We start from the raw sequence: 21670 nt of genomic DNA on the forward strand, positions 1-21670 counted from the left end.
TTTTCCTTCCTCTGGTGAATTGACTTAGATGCCAGGCTTGGCACTAAGAGGAGGATGTGACACTGAATAGGGCCAGGTTCTTTCTAGAGGTTGAGATGGTCAAATACAGAGTAGAACCCTCAACCACCAGGACGAGCTATTGGCATGCATCACAGAAAACATACAGGGTGATGGGGAGAGTTGAAAGGGCGCAGGTGGCAGGATGGGGAGAAGGGAAATCTGTGTTTTCAAGTGCTCATGGGGGTCCTGTACTGGAGTTAGAGATGGGGTTCTCCCAGGGCAGACAGAACCCAGGCATGGCTTCATGAGCAGACGGCGCCTTTGGCAAAGAAAACGACTCTCCTTTCCCTGGATGGGTGGAGCTCCACGCAGTGCGAGGGTCTTGGCCAGCAGAAGAGGGCTCAGCCATGCAGCACCCGCAGCGAGCTGCCCAGGCAGCCCTATGCAGAGGCCTCTGGTGACACTCCTGGAAAAATGCCACTGGAGGAGAGACTTGAAGGGTGGTGGCACAGGCTGAATTCTGTCCCTCCCTCATCCCGTATTCATATGTTGAAGCCCTAATCCCAGAACCTTAGAATGTCACTGTGTTTGGAGATAGGGTCTTTAAAGAGGTGATGAAGTTGAAATGATGCTGTTAGGGTGAGCCCTAATCTAATGTGTCTGGTGTTTTTATATAAGAAGAGAACATTTGGACACACAGGGAGATACTGGGGGCCACGCACGCACAGAAGGAAGACCACGTGAGGACATAGCAAGAAGGTGTCCGTCCGCAAGCCAAGGGCAGAGACCTCATCAGAAACCAAGCCTGCTGACACTCTGCTCCTGCATTTCCAGCCTCCAGCACTGGGAGAAGATACATTTCTATCAATCAAGCCACCCGGTCTGTGGTATTTTGGAAGGGGACATCTAAGTTCCAGGCAAAAAGAACTAGGTAGGAAGGCCCTGAAGAAAGGGAGTACTCTGTATGTTGAAAGACCAGAAATATGGCTGGGGCTGGATACTAGTCAGCCAGGCAGAGGTGGGGCCTGAAGTAGGAGAAGGCAGCAGCCTCATGAAAGGCGTGGCAGGCCCAGCACCAGGTGCAACTCAGGAGGCAGAAGCTCACAGCCTGAAGAATCCGAGGCCGTCTTCCTGCGTGGGTCTGGGGCAGGAGGTCTGGGGACCTGGGTGGGGAGGCTGGTGTGGGGCCCAGCAATGCTGCTTCCCCAGGGAGTGATGTGATGGGCGCCCTTACCTCACAGACCTCATTTTATAGACCCAAAAGCAGGGCCCTGATTGAAAACAGCACACACCCTGGACATCTTTCTGCATGCAGAATTTTTTATTCTTTCTCTGGATTTATTCCTTAAAATAAGTCCCAAGAGGAAGATTCCAAGGGTTGGAGCCTTTCGTTTCTGTGCGTCTTTCAGAATCAGTGTGACCGCATTGCACTCTCTTACTTAAACGTCACTCTTTCTCAGTAGCCCCTCAGCAGATGTGAGGGCCCTCTTTGCTCCCGTCTGTTGGAAGTGAGGGGCAGCATCCTGGAGCTAGAACCAAAGTCTCCTCACGTCCATTCAGAATTGTCACCTTGTTCCAGAGCCTCCGGCAGGGCTCACACATGTGGCTGCCAAATGTGAACTCCCCCCACCACACCCCAGAAGCAGAAGCTGGGAGGGTGTGCAGCTTCCTGCATCTTCCATGAGCCCTCGGGCCTCTGCTCTCTTCTACCCTCTTCAGCCCTAAGAGGGAAGGCACCAACACTGCCTGCCCAGTGTCTTTCAACTGTCCAGACCCTAGAGGGCGAGATAATGAAGAAGAACAGCAAAGACTGTTGCCTGGAGGCCTGGGTCTGAGTCCTGGCTCCCCCTACGCCGTTTCTGGCCTTGGCCCTAGTACCCGGGTTTTCCAGAGAAGGATCCCGATGACCTCTTTCTCCTAGGTTCATTGTGAGGATGGGGTGAGGTAGAAGTGTAGCCTTGATCCATCAAGGAGCTCTTGCTGCAGTAACAGAAATTCTCCTCATGGAGCTAAAGAAAGGGGAATGAGGTGGGTGGGAATTATTATAAGGCTACAGGGCTCTGGAGGCATCTATAAATAAGAACTAGTTTATAGGGGCTAGGAAAGCCCTGAGGGCCGGGGGCAGTTGCTCACGCCTGTAATCCCAGGACTTTGGAAGGCCAAGGCTGGAGGATCCCTTGAGCCCGGGAGTTTGAGACCAGCCTGGGCAACATAATGAGACCCCATCTCTAAAAATAAAATACAAAAAAATCAGCCAGGTATAGTGGTGCATACCTGTAGTTTCAGCTACTCAGGAGGCTGAGGTGGGATGATCACTTGAGCCTAGGAGTCAGAGGCTGCAGCGAGCTATGATCGTGCCACTGCATTCCAGCCTGGGCAACTGAGTGACACTGTCTCAAAAAAAAAAAAAAAAGAGGCCAGGCGCTATGACTTACACCTGTAATCCCAGCACTTTGGGAGGCCGAGGTGGGCAGCTCACCTGAGGTCAGGTGTTCAAGACCAGCCTTGCCAACATGGTGAAACCCTGTCTCTACTAAAATTACAAAAACAATTAGCCAGGTGTAGTGGCAGGAGCCTGTAATCCTAGCTACTCGGGAGGCTGAGGCAGGAGAATAGCTTGAACCTGGGAGGTGGAGGTGGCCATGAGGCAAGATCACGCCACTGCACTCCAGCCTGGGTGACAAGAGCGAGACTCCGTCGAAAGAAGAAGAAGAAGAAGAAGGAGGAGGAGGAGGAGGAGGAGGAGGAAGGAGGAAGGAGGAAGGAGGAGGAGGAAGGAAGAAGGAAGAAGGAAGAAGAAGAACAAGAAGAAGCCAGGCACAGTGGCTCACGCCTATAATCCCAGCATTTTGGGAGGCTGAGGTGGGCACATCACAAGGTCAGGAGTTTGAGACCAGCCTGGCCAATCTGGTGAAACCTGGTCTCTACTAAAAATAAAAAAATTAGCCAGATATGGTGGCACATGCCTGTAGTCCCAGCTATTTGGGAGGCTGAGGCAGGGGAATCGCTTGAACCTGGGAGGTGGAGGTTGCGGTAAGCCGAGATCGTGCCACTGCACTCCAGCCTGGGTGACAGAGTGAGACTCCATCTCAAAGACAAAAAGGAAAAGGAAAGAAAAGAAAAGGAAAGAAAATAAAAGAAAAGAAAAAAAGAAAAGAAAAGAAAAGAAAAAGAAAAAATAGAAAAGTCCTAAAATGGGTATATCTCTCGGGGTGCAGAGACTTGGGGAGAGAGCCTCCTTTTAGGCAATCTCTGCCCCGCTCGCCTCCCTCTGGCTCTCTTTTGAGTGGCTTCTCCCATCACACCCCAGCCTAGGCAGGGCCCAAGATGGCCACATTCTCTAACAACTAGCTGGCTCTTTCTCTTTGCCAGCCTTTCTGCTTCAAGCCCCATGGTCCTCTGCTGAATTCCCTCCTGATTCTCAGTGTCTCCTAATTCAAGTTCCTAGGAGAGAGGCGACTCTGCCCAACTCAGCACATCAGTGATAGCCACCCTCCAGCCAGGTGCCCAATCTGAGGCTGTCACTGGTCACTGAGGGGGCTGAGGGAGGCTGGAGACTGGGTGAGGTGGCCTATGTTGGCTTCTGAGAAGGAGGGGATTACTATAAAATGCTATATGCAGGCTATTTTGTTTTGTTTATTGTAGTTTTCTAACCCTGTGATCCTTTTCTCTGAAATAGGCTATCGTCTACTGACCATGAGTTGGTCTTTCTCTCTCATGCCACAAAATTCTTGAGGTGGTGACCAAGCTTTAGACATCATCACTACTCGCCCCAAGGACCCTCCTGTTCACTCTCTGAAGAGCTCTACCTCCCTGACATCCCCCTTTTTGTTGCTTAAAAATGGTGAATTGCTTTGCGTTTCCACCTCTGGCCTCTGAGGAGTAAGACACCCCAGTTCCCACCATTGTCCCACTCAACAAGGCTCTTCTTCCTGTGTGGCCCTGCCTGGAGCTAGAACCAGGATTACTAGAGAAGCCTTCGGCCCACCTCCCCTCTGCTCTGATCCTCACCTCTCTCTGTCTGGAGACCTGTTGTATGTGATCAGTTGGCCCAAACCCAACCCGCTGGACATAAGAACAACCAGACATCCAGTGTTCAGCTGCCGACTTTCCAGCCTCATCACTGGGAGAAAACATGTTCTTGTTTGACGTCATTGAATTCCAATTTATCTGCTGTGATGGCTTTGTAAGGGGTCAGTTTCTCCAGGCTGAATGAACTACATTTCCCAGAATACACTTCCCTATAGATTTCAGGTGAGGGTAGGCCAGAAAGGAGCATCTCGTGGGAGACATGGAGGTCAGAGGGGAGGTAGCAGCCCCTTTTGTGGCTGCCACATGCCTTCATGGATCTGCTGACTCACCTCGTATCTGCTGACTCACCTCATTGGTGTGAGGCTACAACTGAGCCTGCAAGGCCCCACCTCCCCCTGGTTCCTCTTCCAGCCTCTTGGACTTTGATGAAGGGTCCTCTCTCCTGTAGGACACCCACAACCCCGAGATCAGAGACAACAGGAGTTGACAGGGGTTTCAGTCTGTCCTTCTGGGCTCCAGCTCACACCGTGCATCTGACTTCCTCCTGCTCTTCCCACTTTACTTCCATCTTCCCTTCCCAACTACTGCCTTGTGGACTTCAAGTCCCAGCATCAGGCATGAGGAGCAGGGCCTGACAGAGCCCACCTAACCAGCTCTCTTTTGTGTGAGGTCACACTGATGTAGCAGACACAAATGTCCTGGTGGGTTCTGCTTCCCTGATTAAACTTGACTAATATATCTGCCAGCGTCACTATTCACAATAGCAAAGACTTGGAACCAACCCAAATGTCCATCAATGATAGACTGGATTAAGAAAATGTGGCACATATACACCATGGAATACTATGCATCCATAAAAAAGGATGAGTTCATGTCGTTTGTAGGGACATGGATGAAGCTGGAAACCATCATTCTCAGCAAACTATCGCAAGCACAAAAAACCAAACACCGCATGTTCTCACTCATAGGTGGGAATTGAACAATGAGAACACTTGGACACAGGAAAGGGAACATCACACACTGGGGCCTGTTGTGGGGTTGGGGGAGGGTGAAAGGGATAGCATTAGGAGATATACCTAACGTAAATGATGAGCTAATGGGTGAAGCACACCAACATGGCACATGTATACATATGTAACACACCTGCATGTTGTGCACATGTACCCTAGAACTTAAAGTATAATAAAACAATTAAAAATACATATATATATATATATATATATTTATATCTGCCGGCATCTATCTCCTCCTGCACCTGACCCAGGGGCTGAACTTTACTGAAATTATCCGGTTTCCCTTCATTCCATCAACTGGGTGGGTTTGCTTTAAATTTAGAGGAATTTTAACTTCAGCAAAATGGCTCCTTTCAAAGCCATTGATAAATATACTACCTAAAATTATCAGCTCAACATGTCTGTGGAAATGCAGAAAAGCAGCAAAAAAAAATCTGCTATGAGCTGACAGTGTGGGAGAAGCATTACAAATTTGCAATGTATTTAGAAAATGTGCATGCACCAATAAGTGTATCCCTTTTGAGAGAATGCTAAAAGTAAGTGGCTACCCCAGGTGGCAATGAGTGATAATATCTTATGCGTGCTTTCATGCAAAGGCCTCGCTGCCCGGCAGAGAGAAAAGCAGGGCAAGGAATCGCCTCCTCATTTTACAGCCGAGGAAACTGAGGCTTGGAGAGACTTGGTGATGTGCCTAGCTTGTAAGTCAGAGGTTGCAAGCTCAGGGGCTTGAGAAGTCAACAGAGGCCTCAGTTCTGTCTGATTTGGCACACGCTATTTTTTACTTGTTTTTGCTTTTTATTTGCTTCCAACATTTAAAAATCAGCAAAACTGACCCCCAGTCCCCCAATTCCCCCACAAAAAAAAGTCACATTTGTTATTTGGCAGCAAATATTGGAAGTGAGTAGAGGCTGCCCCCTTTAGATAGAATAAGGGATCCCCAGTCTCTATGGTCTAATCCCCCTTTTGTGGATTCTAAAAATATTCCTACTGGCTCCTGTTTCCATCTGTGTCTGAGCTCCTTTAACATCCGTAGACTTGAGACTCAACACCAGATTCCTCTGCTCCCATTCTGTGGCTCTTCCAGTGGGTCATGACATAGTCTTGCAGACATCAAACATAAATGTTTTCAGTCATTTGACAAATATTTACTGAGTACCCTTTGTGTATAGCTTGAAGGGAGAAGTGAAGAATAAGCCAGATGTGTGTATAGATTAACAAAATAGGTATTTGAGTGCGTGTGCATGCCTGTGTACATGTGTGCATGAACACATAGGAACAGTCTCATCGGGTGGAGTGAGCAGCCACTGAGATACATGCATGAGCTAGCGATAAGCTGCAGAATGCCATGTGGGACAGGCACGTGTCCATCTACATATTTCTGAAAGTTTATTGCATTTTCTGTTCACTCCTCTTTGAAAGGGTAGCTCATGTCCGTTATTGGGAAAATAACTGCTTCGATTCAAGACTTGGCTGCCTGGTTTCTTGCTCTCCAGCAGCAACGAGGCATGGAAGCAAACCACTCAGGCTCCAGGAATGATGAACTCTGAGGACAACAGCCAGGCAGCAGGCTGGCTAGGAGGTGGGACCAACTCTCCCGGTTTTCCCAGGACTGAAGTGGGACTTTCAATATTAAAACTTAGAATGTCCAAGGGAAGCTAGAACGAGTTGGTCACCTTACCTGGAAAGCGTCTCTTGACAAAGGAGAAACCGAGATCAGAGGCTGCAGGGTGAAATGGGAGCTGAAAAGTTCTGCTGTTGGTTTCGAAGTTTTTTAATGGGGCAAAAGGAACAAATCTGATGACCTCCCTCATCCACAGCACCACCGTCACGAAAGAGCCCTGTCAGCCATCCGAGTCCCCACCCTACCATGAACTGGCTGGGTGGCCTGGAGTAAGACTTCTCCTTCCCTTGCCTCCCTTTGCCTCAGCTTTCCCCTCTGTAAAGGGGGGACTTTGGATTTGGAGATCACAGAGCTCCCCTCCAACTGTAACGATCTGTGCAAACCACACAATGTTAAACCTTCTTTTAGGGCAATTTTGCTTTGTTCATAACCACATGTTACTTACCTCACAGTGTGCTAACAGCTAATATTTACTATGTATTCCACCCATGCTGGGCATGCTATTTTAGGTATTTTAAATGCATCGACTCATTTAATCCTCACAACAATCCCGATTTACAGACGAGGAAACTGAGGCACGGGAAGGTAAAATAGCTTGTCCAGAGTCACAGAGCTGGTAAGTGTTGAAGCTGGGATTTAGACCCAAGCAGTCCAGCTGTCTGTCTGTGCTCTTAGCCACCTCTCTTAAAGTCAGTCTCCTTTGCCTGTTCAGGACTTTGTACGCTCATAGTTGAGGTACTGACACACAGCATGTTGTAGCACAATGTCGTGATGAAGGGTTCAGGCTCTGGAGTCAAAGACCTGGAATTATACGGGGTCTGCTACTTTCTATCTGGGAATATCACTAAACTTAACCCTCTCATCTGTAAAATTAGGCTAATTGTCCCAGCTCATGGGGTCAGTGAGAGATTACTTGCAAGACTCTTAGCACATCCCTCCTCATTGTACACCCAACAAGAATGTATCCATGTGCCTAACTGAAGAACATGTACTGGAATGTTTGTGCTCGTAGGGGCACCGTTTGTAACAGCACAAAACTGGAATTTGCCTACATGCCCATCAACAGCGAACAGATAAATAGCCTGTGGTCCATTCACACAATGGGATCCTATCCAGTCATGAGGGTGAAAGAAATGCAACCATACACAGCCACCTGGATGAAGCTCGCCAGCTTTATGCTGAGTGAAAGAAGCCAAATGTGGAGGAGAACAGCCTGTGTGATTCCACTGACACCAAGCTCAAAACTAATCTGAGCTGTTAGAAGTCAGGAGAGCGGTTCCTCTGAAGGGTTGAAGTAGTAACTGCAAAGAGGCAAGTGTGGCTTGGTGGGTGCTTTGAAGATCTGTTTCTGTTTCATTATAAGAAACAGTTACAAAGGTTGCATAGATGTGCTCATCTTGTGAAAATTCATTGAGCTGCACCCTAATGATGTGTGTTTTTTGTTTTATTTTGTTTTTTCGAGATAGTCTGACCCTGTCACCCAGGCTGGAGTGCAGTAGCATGATCACAGCTCACTGCAGCCTCAAACTCCTGGGCTTAAATGATTCCCCACATCATCCTCACGAGTAGTTGAGACTACAGGCATGCTCCACTATTCCCGGCTAATTTTTGTATTTTTTGTAGAGGCGGGGTTTTGCCACGTTGCCCAGGTTGGTCTTGAACCCTTGACTTCAAGCAGTCCACCCATCTTGGCCTCCCACAGTGCTGGGATTACAGGCATGAGCCACTGCTCCTGGCTTGATATGTGATGTTGATATGCTATGTGGAGTATGTTATACTCCAATAAAAACTGTTTAAGCAGATGCCCAATAATTATTGTTGCTATTAACAAATGACCAAGAATTCTGAAGGAGTAGGAACTTGCTGTGAAAAGAGGATGGTCTTTGGGACCAGCTAGTCCAAGACCCTGCCCCGTTCTATTTTTTCCTGGCTGTGTGTCCTTGAACATGTTGCTTAACCTCTCTGAGCTTCCACCTTATCATCTGTAAGAATACTATGCACTTCCTGAGGGTGCTCTGAGGACAAAATAACAAAATACATACAAATGCAGCATAATATCTGGAACATGATGTACCTCCAATAAGAGCCCATTCCCTTCTCCTTTCCTTGCCTTTCAGAGTACCTGACACAGTGCAGGGTATACAGTAGGTACATAATATTTGCTTGATGAATAACTGAGTAAATCTTAATAGTCACTTGGCTGCTCTCTGAGCGGCTGAGCCTTGTAAATCAATACATAAACAAATGAGTAAATAAGTAAAATTCCCCTTTTCACTCAGATGTGGATGATGCTGACTACTCAGAGGTCAGGATGTGGCTCTCATGGGTCCTGGGGCTCACTCTCATTGAAAGCCTGGGGTTATCTCTAAGAATATATTTCCTGATGGACACAGTGGCTCATGCCTATAACCCCAGCACTTTGGGAAGCCGAGGTAGGCGGATCACTTGAGGTCAGAAGTTTGAGACCAGCCTGGCCAACATGGCAAAACCCTATCTCTGCTAAAAATACAAAAATTAGCTGGGTGTGGTGGCTCATTCCTGTAATTCCAGCTACTCAGGAGGCTGAGGCAGGAGAATCGCTTTAACCCAGGAGGCAGAGGTTGCAGTGAGCTGAGATCATGTTACTGTACTCCAGCCTGGGTGACAGAGCGAGACTCCATCTCCCCCTACCCCCGCCAAAAATGTATTATATGTATTTCCTCTATCAGTTTACAGGCTTGATTGTTTCTGGCAATCAGACCTGGAGAGATTGTCTGTGGCTGTACAAAAGTGAATATATTCCACCCAATCCCCTTCCTCTCCTGGTCAGATAAGCCTGGCTTTTCCCCTGCAGTCTGGACAACCATCCACCATTATTCTGTGGGTAGAGGCCCAGCCTGTGGGATGGGCGGCAGCTGGAAGGACGCTCCCTCCGGAAAGTAATCTGGTGACATGCAGAGCTCTGGTGGAAGAGGGTGAAGTGTCTGAGTCCTGGTCAAACAGTGACAGCCCTTCCCCCACAGGGGCATTGGTCCTTCCCAAGTAACCCCACCTGTTAGCATCTTTGCCTCTTCCTGGTGGAATTAAGTAGCTACCATACTTCCATTTCACAGTGGGAGAAACTGAGACTAAGTGTCTATGACACCCAGTCACTGGTCGGAGTGCTGATGATAGAGACCCTGCACCTGTCCTCTTGGAGCTGGTAGTTCATGGGTGTATTTTAGTTCCTACATTAGCTCAGGTGCATTCACAGAAAATAAGTAATGGTGCTTTAGCAAGACAGGTTTATTTCTTTCTCACTGACAGCCTACGTTGGTTGGCTATCTGAGGGGCAGATGACTTTGTTCCACAAGTCATCCAGGGGCTCAGGTTTCTTACACCCTGCTCTGCCAGGTCCCAGCATCCTGTCAACCACATAACCAAAGCTGAAAATACGACAGTGTAGGGCAGGCAGTATACTTCAAGAGCTTGACCCGAGGGCTGCACACAAGTCAATTCTGCTCACATCCCATTGGTCTGATCTTAGTCACATGGTCACATTTAGTTGCAAGGGAACCTGGGAAATGTAGGCTTTAGCTGGGTGGCTGTCTGTGCAGATAAAACTTGGGGGTTTTATTACTAACAGGGAGACAGAAAGGATGGATCTAGAGGGGCACTTTTTCCCACATGGGGAGAGACAACAATAAATACAATTTTTTTTTTTTTTTGAGACAGAGTTTCATTCTTGTTGCCCAGGCTGGAGTGCAATGGCACCATCTCATCTGATTGCAACCTCCGCCTCCTGGGTTCAAGTGATTCTCCTGCCTCAGCCTCCCAAGTAGCTGGGATTACAGGCATGCGCCACCACGCCCTGCTAATTTTGTATTTTTAGTAGAGGCAAGGTTTCTCCATTTTGGTCAGGTTGGTCTTGAACTTCCAACCTCAGGTGATCTGCCCGCCTTGGCCTTCCAAAGTGCTGGGATTACAGACATGAACCACTGTGCCCTGTCCATACTTTTACACCATAAGTCAGGTGGGCAGGGAGTCCTCTTAAGATGACATTTGAGCAGAGAGCAAATGCATTAAGGTAGATCTTCCCTTGCTGCCTAAGGAAAGAGGGTTCTGGGCAGAGGGAGCAGCAAATGAGAGGCCCTGGATGGGTGGGAGGAATGAGCTTGGTGCGTTTGAGCAAAGCAACTTAGAGAACAATTACGAAGAGCCTGGCAAATCACAGGAAGGAGGTTGTATTAGACCATTTTCATGCTGCTGATAGACATACTTGAGACTGGGTAATTTATAAGGAAAAAGAGGTTTAATAGACTCACAGTTCCACGTGACTGGAGAGACCTCACAATCATGGCAGAAGGCAAAAGGTGTGTTTTACATGGCAGCAGACAGGAGAGAAATGGTGTAGGGAAACTCCCCCTTATAAAACCAGCAGATCTCATGAGACTTATTTACTACCATGAGAACAACACAGGGAAGACCCGCCCCCATGATTCAATTACCTCTCTCCTGGTCCCTCCCATGACACGTGGGAATTGTGGGAACTACAGTTCAAGATGAGATTTGGGCAGGGACAGAGCCAAACCACATCGGGGGTTCTACAAGGCTGTTCATGCTTTCCTCTTGGGCATTCCAGGGTCCTTACCATGGACTCTCCTTTGCAAGGTGAATTGTGTGTGGGTTGGGGGTGGGGCAGATATTAGGTGCAGAAGCCAGGTAGGAGGCTGCACACTTGTCCAGGTGAGAGATGAGGCCTTTGTCTAGGATGAAAACACAGAGGGGTGCAAGCAATGAGATGTATCTTATCCATGAAGAGAAGGAATGGTATACATCGTTAGGAAAATAGATTGGGGTCGAAATTTGGGGTAACCTTACATGGCTTGCTAAAAACCAAACCAACCCTCCAGGATTTTACTTTGTAGGCAGCAGGGCGCCTTGGAAGGGTTTGGTGCAGAGGCATGGGCTACCCTTTAGAAGAGCTCATAAACTTATGTGGGGGAGTGATTTTATTAAAGACGAACAAGAAAAGGTTGAGGGGGTATCCTGTCAAGTTGGAAAAGAAGAAGTGCCAAGATCCTGCTTTTAGGGCTGATGGAAAGTCTAGATCTGCTCACAGTCAGGCACCGAGAGTGCAGAGCCTCTGGCCAAGAGGGATAAAGTGGAAAGAGTTCTTAAAGACGTGAGTCCACACACACATTGCTCCCAAAGAGCCCCATATTGCCAGATGCAGCAGCAGGAAGCCATTATGAGAGCTTGCACAATCTACTCTAGCTGAGAATGTTTCCCAATATAATTTACAAAATTTCAGTTGGAAATGCATTAGCAGTTGAGCAGTGAGGAACTTCAACGGGGTAAATAGGAAAACTAAATTAAAACCCCAGCTTCGAACACGATCGAACGGTGTGTGCAGCTCCTGCAGTCTTCTCTAACCTTTTCAAGTCCAAAGAGCCCTTTTGTTTTCCCCAGTTTATGGGTTGGCTTTCATTTGATTTAGTTTCAGAAAGTTTTTATGGAATCCACTCAAGTGACTGCTGATGAGCTTGCATGCAAAACCATCCGTTCACACATTCATCAGAAAAGGATCTCAGAAGGGAAGAGAGGCAGACATCAGAAAACACACAGAGAACATAAAGTAGAGAGCTCCAGGACAAGAGTAAGACAGACAAGGATGGAGACAGAAAGACATACAGAGAGAGAGAGAGAGAGAGAGAGAGAGAGAGAGAGAGAAATTCAGAGGGAAAGACATTGAGGGAGAGAATAAGAATAACACAACACAATTTCTTTCTCTAGGCTGCTTTGAAAAGTAATAGCTTATACCCAAGAGACTGTTCCCTTTAAGTTGCACATGTTCTTTCCTGGTCATATGTCAACTGGCCCATGCATTGGAAAGTTTTACAGGTGTCTGAAAGGCTGATCACCCCTTCTTCTTGGGCATTTGGGGGGCCCTTACCATGGAATCTCCTCTTTCAAACAGTGCCTTCTTAGGCTCCTGTCCCTTCTCCAAAAGACTTTCCTCCTTCCTTTCTAGCAATTCCATGTTTTTCTTTTAGCTCCACCTCCTAGAGCAGCCTTCAAGTTCTGTTTGACATCATAGGGTTAATCATTTCCCTTTAGGAATTGTAAACATAAGTGACACTCTGGACGAAGTCTAGACTGGGTCCTCAGTCCTCTTGGGAGAATGAGATGTGTCTGTTCCATGGGCACCATGACCATGAAGCCTGTGAGAGGGTGCCAGGCCATCCCCAGCTGAAGAATCTGCACTGATTTCCCCTATCCATCCTAGGGCCCTCCGTTTCAGAGGAAGAATCCTGTTGAGAATCATTCGGAGCACCCGTTGTATATTTGTCAGGTGCTAGCGTCTGGGACAAAGTCTGTACCTTCACCGAGAGGACATTCCAGGAGGCAGGTTACAATAAACAAGCATACCAATACATACCACAGTTCCCAGTAGAGATCAATGCTCTGCAAAAAGTAATAATAATAAAGTAGTAAAATGACAGTGCATGGTTGGCGGGAGAGGTGGTTTCTCTAGGCGGGGTGGGCAGGGATTGTCACTCCGAGAAGGAACATTTGAGTAAGGACTAAAATAATGTGAGTGGGCGAGGGCAAGTAGATACGCCAAGATGAGAATAAGCTAGACATTGTCAAGGAAGAGAAAGAAATGCCTTTCTATTCCTTAGTTGATTTGGAGACCTAGAAAATTTGTGGGAAATAGCTAGTTTGGTGTCCTCACTTGCAGCATATGCTGCTACAGAGGACATGAAATGGTTAAAGAGCAACCTCCCTCTACCCCACACCCATGCAAATGTCAGCAGCCAAGGGGGACACTTGATAATGGAGCAGAGAGAGTCCAAGAATCCATGCCCTGAACCACCATCGAGCTTTCCAGCCTAAGTTGCTAGTTCCATCCACAGCCTAAGTGCAGTGAAGCCCTCTTGCCGTCCACCCTTGTAGCTTAGACTAACTCCCAGACACAGCTGAGTCAGGAAAAGGCAGGTCTAGATGTACAGCACCAACCAAACAGCCCAAACTAGGGCTGTAGGCATTCTGTAGGATGCAACGAAGGGAGAGAGAAAACAAACCCTAACTCTTAAGATCTAAAGAAGAGAGATGGATAGAACTTTAAATATGCAGTTGATTATTCTCAATACTTAACTCTGAGCAGTTGCACACAGGAGAACTGAGAATTCTGTGCAACCGGTGTTACATGCAGGTGGACTTCTTCCACCCAGACCGGGCTGTAACACAAAAGCATATTGATGCTGCAGACCTCGGTTTATGAAACAAGAAAGAAATGCACACAGAACAGAGAATTTCTGCAGTCACACATGGATAATTTCCAGGAAAGAGAGATTAACAGTAAACTTCACTGTGTATGTTTGTGTGTGATTTTATGTATAATTTATAGCTATACATATAAAGTTGTCTGTATACAGAAGAGCGCTCTGACAGGGCTCCTTCTCATCTTAGAGTTCCATCCATCATTTATGGGAAGAGGTAAAGCCAAGCAGAAAATAAATGGAAAGAAACAGTGATTTAAAACCTGATCTTCTCTTTGATTACATTAAAATTTTAAACTTCTGTATGGCCAAAAATAAAGACAGAGAGAGAGAGAAAGTCCTAAACAAAGTCAGAAGCCAAGCAGCAATGTGGGAAACAGCATCACATAATAGACAAAGGGCTAATTTTTATTATTTACAAAGAGCTCTTACAAATCAATAAGGAAAAGACAAACAGCCCAATAGATAAATGAGCAAAGTACAGGAACAGGCAGATAGCAGAGAAAAGCAACACATTTGGCCAGTGACACAGGAAAAGAAGTCCAATCTTATCCGCAATGAAAATAATGAAAATTAAAACATTATCTTTTTAAAGCAGATGGGCAAAGTTTTAAAATTTGGTCTAATTTGGAACCCCCAGAAGCAGACCCTGAGATGTTTCAGTAGAAGTGGTTGGTTTAGGAGGAATCCCAGGAAATCCAGGAGCAGGTGGGAAGGGGAGAGGGAAGAGGAAGAAATGAATCAAGTTACTTTTGTCACTAGAGCTTAATTCCACAGAGGAACTGGGGAGGGGAAGGGAACTCTCAGAGTTATGGGATCTGAGGGAGAGACAGCTGAGGTACTTATACACCAGCTCCCATCACACACTCGTCAAAGGCTGCTGGGGGAGGGCTGCTCATTAACTCCCCAGCCCTTTTGGCCTGCAATGAGCCCTGGGCAGCCAGCAAAACTCAAGACAAAGACCTGCAGGTGCTTAAAAGGAAAGTGAGCATTTATTACGTGTGCTTGTGTAAGGCTCAAAGAGAACACTGGTCAGGAATGGGAGTCTGAGAGGCAAGAGGGGGAATTTTGTTTCTCACTCTATACCCTTCTGAATTATTTGAATTTTCTCCCATGTGTTACTTTTATAGTTTAAAGATTCTAGCAAAAATAATAAACCAACCAACAAACAAACTAATTCATTACTATCCTTGGGATATTATTAATAACATCTGGTTTCTTTGGCCCACCCTGACCTGACTCTTCTCCCCACAAGTGTGCCCTTCTCTTAAACGCAGTCAGTCTTCTCCTCCCCTTTTTGTCAGGCTTCTCCTTTACCTGGAATGCCTCTTCTTTGCTCTGTTACCTTTTCAAACTCTACATATCCTGCAAGCCCTATCTCAACTACCACCTCCTCCTAGAAGCCTTCCTGGGCTACTCTGGCTCCCAAGCAGCTCCTTCCTCTCCAAACACTTATATTAACTGTGGTTGTACCAAACACAGTGGTCTAGAATCTCAGTTTTCTTTATTTTCCTTCCTGTCTTCCAGGTTTGTGACTTGTTTTTCCAGGTAGGCAGAAAATACCTTCAGACAGGGGTTGTGACTTACAGGAGAGGTCATGAAACAGACACACAAGTCACAGGGAGGAAGCAACCTTAATTCCTGTTGAAGACCTAGCCATGAGCTTTTGGATACTGTGCCCTGGGAGAGTGAGTAAAAAGAGGGAAGGAAGGGAGAGAGGGAGGGAAAAGGAGGGAGGGAGGGAGGAAGAAAGGCACACACACACACACATATATGTTGGAAATATTTACCTATATCATTAAAGAAGTGATTCTACCTTTTGCAGATATCAAACTGAAGTGAACTAACACCTTATGACAAGGACTTGGAAGTACACGTATGTAGCAGATGGCATCCAGGGGCTGAGGGCAGATATGTTAGAACACTGTCTATTTGGGTGAGGGGCAAAGAGCTCATAATTGCACTTGCCATTTGCCATCCTGAGATCAGCTGGAGTAGGTACCATTTGGAATGCTTTCCCAACCTTGAAACAATTGTACACCTCCTCTGTGTGTACACCCTTCTCTGGTTTTACAACTGGTTCCACAAGTCACAGGTGAGTTCATGGCAGATTCAGCACTAGAACCAGGTCCCCTGGCCTGGTGCACACGCCTTCATTCATTCTTCACCTGAGACCCTCAGTAATGCATGACACAGCAACGAAAAAAGAATTTTTCCAGCTCTGCCTAGTGGGGTTGAGGCGGTGGTACCAAGCCGTGCTTCCATGTGGGAATTCCTTTCCAACATTTCTCGGGAAATTTATGTTTTTCCAACTCCTGAGGATAATTAGTCAAGGAAGTGAGAAAATGAGAAAAAGTATTCTAATTTTCCCGCGAGCATGACAGCTTAGCAATCAATATGCAGGCATTACTTGTTGGAAGCAATCTAGTGATGTCAAGCAGAAAGCCAGAACCAGAGACACTGGCACATGAAGCCTAAGCTGAAGACATTTCCAGGAACCAGGACCAGAGTACACAGGAGTGAATCAGTCATCGCCTACTCAGGCTTGTTTGCAGTTGTGTGTTTGTGGTCCTGTAGGCTGCTAATGTGAGCCATTCTTGCAAAGAAAATAAAATATTAATGTATTTATATGTATAGTATACTTTATTCAAGTCCTGTGGGTGGAGTTCCAAGAAATTATAAGGTTGGAAGCAAAGTAAGTTCTGTGGCAACTTCTTGAATCTGTGTAGTGTTTTCAACCTTGCTAGGAGAACTGAATGTCACATTATTCAAATATTACCCAGTAATGTTCACTGGCACTTTCCAGGATTTAAATATTTGCTAGAGGCAAATATTTTTTAATAAATTCTTTGTAAAGCTCTCAGTAGATTCTATTCAACTTACTATTTCTTATATATCCATCAATGTTTTTAGGTATTCGTGATAATTACTAAAGAAAAGAGTATGAAGAATGTTCAAAGTATTTTAAGCATAACTTATGATTTGAGGAATTCCAAGTTCTTGTCCCCAGATCTCAAAGGTTAATATCTGTTGGGCATTTGGAAACATGAGTGCTGTCAGAGAGGATATTGGTTTCTCAATTACAAGAGCTTTGCTGTTCAATACGTAGATGGTGAGGTCTTCTGAGGCCGCTCATAAGCCCCAGAAATAGCACGTAAACCAGTCATCACACGTGTCCTGTTATTTACCAGCAGGTGAGTGAGTAGCCACCAGGGGCTGGTGACGGGTGCTGCAGCTTATAGAGGATTGCAATGATGGCGATGCCAAGGAGGAGGAGGAGGACGTCTGCGTGCATGCGTGCATGCGTGTGTACGCTTTTGCTAGATCCTCAGTGTTCATTTGAACACGGGCTTCTCTGGGCTGTAAATTTTCCATCTGTAAAATTAAGAAGTTAGAGAAGCCAATGATTTTTTTTTCAAACATTACTTTCAATGAAACCTGACCCTAGGAAAAAAACCCCAAAGTGGGCCATAAAATAACAATAATATTAGCTATGTGCCTACACGGTCCCAACCACTGTATGCTTATTAACTTCACTAAGCTTCACAACAGCCCCATGTCCATGTTACAGATGGGAAAGCTGATGAGACTGCAGAGGGGTTTAAGGAACTTGCCCAGAGCTACACATGAACAGCCTGGTTCTGGAGCCAGGTTCGGGTGGGCAGCAGAGAGTCACACTCTGCCTGTTCAACCTCCATCCCCTTGGTCCCCACAGCACCCATGTGCTCTCCAGAACACGGCTAGAAAAGTCACTGCCCTAAACAATCTCCGAGGTCTTTTTCAGGTTAGGTCTAACCGAAAAACATTTTAAATACCACTGTCCATTTTGAAGTTTCTGGAAATCTGTAAATTTGTGCATTTATAGCACCTCACATCAGCGTCACTTAACCCCTGTACGACAGAAAAGGCATGGATTCTCTTAGCCTGGTATTTACAACAAGAAGCAGAGAGATCAGCCTGGGGTCATACGTTGGTTAAATGGTAGGGACAGTTCTAGAAATCAGGTCTCCTGAGTCCTGGCTCTGGGGTTGTTTTTTTTTTTTTTTTCCCCAAGGCGTATGAAAGCACTTTGTCAAGTGTGAACACTGTACAAATATTCAGTATTACTTTTTCGCACCTCTCTCCCCAGACTTAGACAAAGTAGGTGTTCAAGAAGAATCTGTTGAATTGAATAGCCGATTATGCCTGCTTTATGATTATAGAATGCAAGTCAGAAAAGAACAATGGGGAATCTCATGAAATATGATTCTGTTTACCTTTCCATTGTCGATCCTAATCATTTATTTCTTTCAAGTATGCCCTCTGCTATCCTTAGACTAACACACACACAAAAGGGAGCAGGCATTTTCTGATTACCCTTCAGCTGACCATGAGGGTTAGTGGCCCAGAAGCACAATGCATAATGCAGTAACCAGGCTGGGATTCCAACTATGCCATAGGGCAGCAGAGGAAGCCCTGCACTCATGCACCAATATCATCACCTTATGGTGCCATGCCGTGTCTCTCGAGAGCACCTGGTGCTTCTTGGTTGAGAGCCTTCAAGATCTGCAAATGCTTTGACGCAGAAAGTCCAATTCAAGGAATTTATTCTAACAAGATTTGCAACCCAAAGATTTGGTTACAGAGCTGTTCACTGCAACATTGTTTACAAAAGCAAAAGATTGGGACCAGCCTAAACATTTGCAACAGGGAGCTGTCTCAGTATTTTATGTTAATTCTAGTCCATGGACTACTATTTAGCATTTGGAAACAAGAGTGCTGTCAGAGAGGATGTTGAATTTAGAAAAATTACATTGGAATTTTTCATGTGTAGAAAATCCTAAAATTGCATGAGATAACATTCACAATATACTTTTAAGACAAAAAAAAGCAGGTAATATAATAACAAGTGCTACATGGGCTCAGATGTATTATGTATACATTTGTATCTATTTTATGTATAAAACTTTATATATTGTGATACACACACACACACACATATATATATTTCCAACCTCATTATATGTCTGTTTTATATGTAAACATGCAATGGGGTTGGAAATATATATATTAAAATTTAATAGTCGTGGCAGGGCATGGTGGCTCATGCCTGTAATTGCTGCACTTTGGAAGGCCAAGGTGGGACGATCGCTTGAGCCCATGAGTTCGACACCAGCCTGGGCAACATAGTGAGACCCCCGTCTCTATATAAAAATTTGAAAATTAGCCTGGACTAGTGACATGCACCTGTAGTCTCAGCTACTCAGCGGGCTGAAGTGGGAGGATGGCTTGAGCCCAGGAAGTCAAGAGCCATGATGATATCACTGTTCCTCTAGCCTGGTTGACAGAGTGAGACTGTATCTCAAAGAAAAAATAATTAACAGTAGTTATTTCTCCATCAGTGAGATTATGGATGGTTTATTGTTTATCATTTTGGTTATCCCTAGTTTTATAAGTAAGTATATTTGCTTGCATAATGAAAAACAATAAAATTGTGCTAAAGTGATGCTATGCAAGGATACTTAATAGCACTAAGGAATGTTTATGTTATGGTGTTAATAATAATACTAAAAAGTATAAATAGTATTTATTGAGTGCTATTACATGCAGCCACTCTGCTAAGTCCTTTACCAACTGGTTTCACTCAGCAATCACAAAAATCATGTAAGAAAGGCATTATTACTTGCCCTATTTTATAGGTAGGAAATCTGAGGTTAAGAAGGGGTGAAATTGAAATCACTGCATGTCATATTTTCTCTTGTTAAATGCAGTAGCAGGTAACCACACACACACACACACACACCTGTGCTTGTGCGCACATAGCCAGTTGTTTTCTTCCGTGTATGGTGAGATAATGAATTGTTTTTATTTCTTCATTTTAACTATCTCTATTTCTTTTTTTATTTTGCTTTAAGTTCTGGGATACATGTGCAGAGCATGCAAGTTTGTTACATAGGTATACATGTGCCATGGTGGTTTGCTGCACCTGTCAACCCGTCATCTAGTTTTTAAGCCCCACATGCATTAGGTATTTGTCCTAATGCTCTCCCTCCCCTCATGCCACTCACCGATAGGCCCCAGTGTGTGATGTTCCCCTCCCTGTGTCCATGTGTTCTCATTATTCAACTCCCACTTATGAGTGAGAATATTCAGCATTTGGTTTTCTGTTCCTGTGTTAGTTTGCTGAGAATGATGGCTTCCAGCTTCATCCATGTCCCTGCAAAGGACATGAACTCATTCTTTTTTTATGACTGTCTTCTTTTTCCTTCCTTTTTGAGGCAGGGTCTCACTCTGTCACCAAGGCTGGAGTGCAGTAGTACAATCTTGGGTCACTGCTGCCTTGACCTCCCAGGCTCAAATGACCCTCCCACCTCAACCCACCGAGTAGACTATAGGTGGGTGCCTCCATGCTTGGCCTACTTATCTGTATTTCTTATTTTATTTTTTTCCTTCAGAGACAGGGTTTCATTCTGTCACCCAGGCTGAACTGCAGTGGTGCAATAATAGTTCACTGCAGTCTCAAACTCCCAAGCTCAAGCAATCCTCCCACCTCAGCCTCCTGAGTAGCTGGGACTACAGGTGAGCAACAGTATGCCCAGCTAATTACACAAAAAAGTTTTTTTAGAAATGGGGTCTCACTATGTTGCCCAGGCTAATCACAAACTCCTGGCCACAAGCGATCCTCCCTCCTAAAGCGTTGGTATTACAGGAGTGAGCTACTGCAACCAGCCTATATTTCTTATTTTTCTAAAATTAGGTGATACATTTACTTTTTATGAGAAAAAGGCAAAGATATTTTTTCAGCCTGGAAAAGAAAGCTTACCACAGGGAATCTATACCCTATGTATACCTACTGAAAAAAAAGGGTGAGTGTATTCCAGACAGAGAAACTCAAAAGGAGCTAGAATGCTGTGTCCTAAAACAGATTCTTTCTCATTCCCCTCGGACTCCCTCTCCCAGAGCAGTGCTCTGCTTCCAGGAGGGCACGTTTCTTCAGGGCGGAATTAAGCTGGGGGAGCCCTGGCTGCCCTCTGGAAGTGACTGGCCTGAGCGAGAAACCTCACCCAGGGTACCTCTTATTGTTTCTTATCAGTGCTTGAAGATTCTCTTTAGCCCAGTGGGCCTTCAAAGCCTTCAAAGTAGACAGACTTGTGTGCAAATCCCAATTCTGCCAATGGTGAGATGATGTGACAGAAAGACAAACGTAAAGACTTTGGTATTGGGGAAAAGGACCAGGGCTTGGGAAGGTCCTGCTAGAGGCTGAACAAGAAGAGGTGCAAAAAATAATAATAATAGCAACAACAATAATAATATCATCTAAGACTCTTTTTGAACCTTAGATTATGGAAGTGCCAAATGTGGTGAGGTTATGGGTATCATCAGAGGCTGGATTATGGGGGCAACTTCAAGGATTTTTGTAATATTACTTGTGAGACCACAGCCAAGTCACTTCACATCTCCAAGTCCCCTTTTGCCTATCTGTAAAATGTACCCTATATTCTTACCCTATGTCATAGGATCTGGAGCTAGTATAACTAAGTAATGCATGTAAGGAGCCCAGCATGGTGCCCTGCACATAGTAGGTGCTCAATAAAACGTAGGCATTTATACTATTATGACCGTGATTCATTATCACTATCATTATGACATTATGATATATTCATGATAATATTATTATTGTTATTATTTTCTGCACCTCCCCTCTTCCAGTCCTGACTCTAGCTTGACCTTCCCAAGCCCTGGTCTTTTTCCTATCCTAATACCAAAGTCTTCTCTTTTTC

General features: G+C 45.4%; 1 long non-coding RNA gene across 1 annotated transcript in view; it reads right to left on the reverse strand.

The window, feature by feature from the left end:
* Positions 1 to 1322: 1322 nt before the first annotated feature.
* Positions 1323 to 21670, reverse strand: part of LOC117088754 — a 35424-nt gene continuing 15076 nt past the window's right edge. Inside the window, exons 2-3 of the long non-coding RNA XR_004439300.1 lie at positions 4381 to 4474; positions 1323 to 2009 (exon numbers count right to left, since the gene is read on the reverse strand). This is a non-coding gene — a long non-coding RNA (uncharacterized LOC117088754). The remainder of the gene's footprint in view (positions 2010 to 4380; positions 4475 to 21670) is intronic.

This window comes from Trachypithecus francoisi, unplaced genomic scaffold (genome assembly GCF_009764315.1).
Source record: "Trachypithecus francoisi isolate TF-2019V2 unplaced genomic scaffold, Tfra_2.0 Lachesis_group10, whole genome shotgun sequence".
Lineage (NCBI taxonomy): Eukaryota > Metazoa > Chordata > Mammalia > Primates > Cercopithecidae > Trachypithecus > Trachypithecus francoisi.